The sequence below is a fragment of the Rhinopithecus bieti genome, unplaced genomic scaffold (assembly GCF_001698545.2).
Source record: "Rhinopithecus bieti isolate Rb0 unplaced genomic scaffold, ASM169854v2 scaffold_9996, whole genome shotgun sequence".
NCBI classification, from domain to species: domain Eukaryota; kingdom Metazoa; phylum Chordata; class Mammalia; order Primates; family Cercopithecidae; genus Rhinopithecus; species Rhinopithecus bieti.
In genome coordinates this window covers 3830330-3835039 of record NW_016806973.1, presented here as the reverse complement: position 1 = coordinate 3835039, position 4710 = coordinate 3830330, and the positions used below count along the sequence as shown (strand labels likewise).

The 4710-nt window shown below is 41.5% G+C and overlaps 1 long non-coding RNA gene across 1 annotated transcript in view; it reads right to left on the bottom strand.

The window, feature by feature from the left end:
* LOC108534037 (uncharacterized) overlaps positions 1-3876 on the bottom strand; it is a 5518-nt gene extending 1642 nt beyond the window's left edge. The window contains exon 1 of the long non-coding RNA XR_001886869.1: positions 3046-3876. This is a non-coding gene — a long non-coding RNA (uncharacterized LOC108534037). The remainder of the gene's footprint in view (positions 1-3045) is intronic.
* Between the last annotated feature and the right edge of the window lie 834 nt (positions 3877-4710).

Here is a 4710-nt window from a genome sequence, read left to right as displayed (position 1 = left end):
AAGGAAGGAAAGAGAAAAGGAAAAAATGAAAAAGAAAGAAATGGAATGGAAAGAGTGCTGGGTTCTCACCCTAAACTTTGGGAATGTAAATGTCTTTCTAGATAAACCCAGATCCTGGCTTTTATCATCTAAAGTCATCTCCTAAATTTGGGATTCATCTCTTTTGCTATGTAAATACCGAGAAGATAGTGCTCCAATCCTCCTGATACTTTGGAACTTTACTTAGGGACCCAGTCTAGCTGTAACCATTTGGCTCTCAGGAAGACAGGAAAAGTGTTCTCTTTCCAAATCAGAAATAGAGCTACTTCTAGTATATGAAGAGTAAAATGCTTCAGGGGAAGTCAAAGCAAACACTCCCTATCTGCCTATCAGACTCATCTCCCTGCCTTAGGAAACTAGGGCTTCTTATAGGAATACTGGGAAAACCAGGAAAGTGTTATTTCCACTGGAAAGTCTGTGTCCTTTTCTCAGGATGCAACTATTTGAATTGCTAGTGTGAAAGGAAAATCTTGGAACCCCAAAATTGCTAAGCTAAAGGGAAAATTCAAGCTGGGAACTGCTCAGGGCAAACCTGCCTCCCATTCTATTCAGTCATCCCTCTGCTCACTGAGACAGATGCAGATCTGGTTGCCTCCTTTGGAAAGGCTTATCAGAAAATCAAAGAATGCTACAATTTGTCTCTCACCTACTTGTACCTGCAAGTCCCCTCCCTGCTTCCAGTTGTCTCCTCCTTTCTGGACTGAACCAATGTACATCTTATATATATATTGGTTGATGTCTCATGCCTCCCTAAAATGTATAAAACCAAGCTGTGCCCCAACCACCTTGGGCGCATGTTCTCAGGACCTCCTGAGGCTATCTCACGGGTGTGCATCCTCAACCTTGGCAAAATAAACTTTTTAAAGTAACTGAGACCATCTCAGATATTTGGGATTCACACTAGTAAAGATGTTTTGGTGGTGGTGGTTTGGTTTCTGGTTTTATGTTTTTGTTTTTTTGAGACAGAGTCTCACTCGGTTGCCCAGGCTGGAGTGCAGTAGTACAATCTTGGCTGACTGCAACCTCTGCCTCCCAGGTTCATGTAATTCTCCTGCCTCAGCCTTCCAAGTAGCTGGGATTACAGGCATGCATCACCACACCCGACAAATTTTTGTTTTTTTTTTTTTTTTTTTTTTAGTAGAGATGGGGTTTCCACGCTGGTAAGGCTGGTCTAGAACTTCTAACCTCAGGTGATTCACCCACCTCAGCCTCCCAAAGTGCAGAGATTACAGGCATGAGTCACCGTGCCCCACCTGTCTCTGTCATTTCTTGAAAGGCTTTCCATATCCATAGCTTCCTCCTGTCTCAGGCCAGGGTGGGAAGTGGTGGTAGTGTCTGTGCTCAGTACTTCTTCACTTAAAGTGACATTTTCTGCCCTGTCAGGATCCTTGTTCTCTCTGGCTATAACTTTCATCAACATCTTGTGTGTTCTCCTTCTTACTATCTATAAACCACAATTATGGGCAAGATTCAAGTTCTTTTCTGTGAAATTCTTAGGTTTCAAGAAAATCAGGAGTTGTGATTAAATATGATGGAGTGCCACCTAGTTCTGCATGTTAGTGTCCACGAGCTGTTGCTCATGTTCAGTTACTATTTACAACCTAGAGATGATGTATAAGATGAATCCAGTTTATGATAAAATAGCAAGACTGAATAGATCATCACTGTGTCAGCCGTGGTGAAGGCACTAAAAATTAAGTTATTTTTCTTTTCTGAATTAACAGATAATGACAATAATCACACATTATTGTATTAGATTATTCTTTCAAATATACTTAGTATTCCTTGTATCAAAGATACTGTTTTCTTCTGAGTTATTTTGTATAAAGTAATATCCCCCTACACTCTGGCATAATAAAGCAACCAACTCATACTGCAAGTTTTGTTTTTTTTCTCATAGACAGTTAAGATATATGCAATTTTGCTATTTTATTATAAATTATATTCATCTTATTCATCATCTTTAGGTTTTAAATAGTAGTTGCACTTGTAATGTAGTTAAATACAATTTTAATTCTCCAATGAGTATCTTATATATAGAAATAAAGAATATAAAACTCTAAAAGTGCTTTTCATGCAGTTTCTCATTTATTACTCATAATACCCTGTTATCAATGGAACTGTGTCCCCACCCCCGCACCCCCCATTCATATATTGAAGCTCTAACCCTCAGATTGTATTTGGAGTATGGCCTATAAAAAGGTAGTAAAGGTTAAGTGAGTCACAAAAGTGAGGTTTTTTTTTTTTTTTTTTTTTTTTTTCTTTTCTGAGATGGAGTCTCACTCTGTCGCCCAGGCTAGAATGCAGTGGTGTGGTCTTGGCTGACTGCAACCTCCACCTCCCAGGTTCAAGCAATTCTCCTGCCTCAGCCTCCCGAGTAGCTGGGATTACAGGCACGTGCCACCATGCCCAGCTAATTTTTGTATTTTTAGTCGAGATGGGGTTTCACCATGTTAGCCAGGCTGGTCTCCAACTGGCCGGTCTCGAACTCCTGACCTCGTGATCTGCCTGCCTCGGCCTTCCAAAGTGCTGGGATTACAGGCATGAGCCACCACGCCCAGCAAGAGTGAGTCTTAATCCAGTATGACTGGTGTCCTCATAAGACAAGGAAGAGACATAAGAGGCCTCTCTCTCCCTGAGTGCATACAGAGAAAAGGCCCTCTGAGGATTCAGTGAGAAGGCAGCCCTCCACAAACCAGGAAGAGAAGCCTCACTAGAAACCAGTTCTGAGGGCATCTTGATCTTGCACTTCTAGAAATGTGGCAAATTAATTTCTGTTGTTTAAGCCACTCAGTCCATGGTAGCTCAATTTTACAAACAAGAAAAGAGGCCCAGGAAAGGTTCAGAAACTTGCTCAAGGTCACAAAGCAGCTGGCAGATTTTCAGCAGACTGGATGGCTATAAGATCAGTCAAAATAAGTTAGAAAAGATTTGAAAAGAAGTGCCATAAGCAAGAATATTTAATACACAGAGCATAGTTTACAACAACATAGCTAGATTGCTTACAGCCTAACTGGATTGCTGGATGAGAAATTCAGGCAGAGAGAAGCCATCTTGTAGGGAACATCATGTGACTCAGAAAAGGCAGAAATAGGCTTTTATCTGTTATTTTGAGGCTGGATAACCTTTGGACCCAATTCAGGAAGAACTTTCTAAGGTTCACCTAGGGAAAGAAATGAGAGAGTAGCTAGATGATAAAGTTTGAGAAAATAAGATACCGCTTTCCACACTAATACAAAATAAGGAAAAAGACTAGTTCCCACTGTATTTAGAATACAGTTCAAATTCCTTAAGATGGACTATGTTTGTGGTATAATACTACAATTTATTAACCAATCCAGGACATTTTTTGAAGTCAAAGGGAGTGTGCTATTACAATTTTTCCAGGAAAATATAGTTAAACTAGGACAGTTCTGGGCTAACATGTATATAGTTACTTTGGTGATAAATCAAGGCCCTACATCATCTGACCACATCTTGTTAAATTTTCCCCATTCATTGATCTTACTTTCTTTCAGTTCTCTGAACATATCCACCTCTAAGCTCATTCCTGCTCAGGGACCCAATACACACTTTCAGTCTATCTTGTTCAGCTCTTCTCTCTTTGCCTAGTTAACTAATAATCTCTGTAGTGGTCACACTCTGTAGGCCAGTTACACAGCAACCCTTCCCTACTTTTTTCTCAGTGGTACCTGGATTTTGTGCAGCCATCCCTCACACAACTTCCATCACTTGAGAAACTCTGAAACTACAACCTTAGTCCAGCCAAGAATACTGACGGGAAGAAGTCGGTCAGCTGTGGCATTCCTCTGTCTGCCAACAACTTTAGTTTTTAGAGACAGGGTCTCACTCTGTTGCTCAGGTTGGCATATGGTGGTGCCATCATAGCTCACTGCAGCCTCAAACTTGTGGGCTCAAGTGATCCTCCTGCTTCAGCCTCGGAAAGCACTGAGATTACAGGTGTGATCCACTGCACCCAGCCTTGTCTGGGCAATGACTTAAGGAAAATATATTAGTTTGGAGCGTCACATGGCAGAAAACTCTCCTAATTAGTGGTTTGAATGAAACAGAAATTCATCTCTCTCCCTCATTTAAAAGAAGGAGATAGCCAGGGGTCGGGATGGTGTTATAGCTGTCAAGCACTCAGGGTCCATATTGCCTTGTTATCTTCACATGTGGCTGTAGATCTTCAGATCACATTCACGTTGCAGCAGCAGGAAGCAAGAAGGGACAGGGAAGGGTACACCCCTTCCTTGTAAGAATATAGCCCAGAAATCACTTCCACTTACCTCTATTACCAAAAGAGTCAAAAGGCCACACCTGGTTCTTAGGAAAGCTGGGAAATGTAATCTTTGCTCCAGGTGGCTCTGCCCTCCACTAAAAACTTAGGATCATGGATCTCGGTGCACAACTAGCAGTCTTTCTGCCACGCTGCACCAATTAGCCCGAAGGGAAGGACTTAGTCCTAGCATACTCCTCTTTCCCTCTCCTGCTGGACATGAACAAGAAGACGAGAAATCCTAGTTGCAACTCTTTAAGTGAGAGAAAAACACCCAATATTTTTTAGACTTCTTACAACCATAAAAAGACTCAGGCTTAAAAGGAAATTGATACTGTGGGCAGCAGAGCCAACACAAGAACCCAGGCACCCGATAATATGGTTTGGCCACT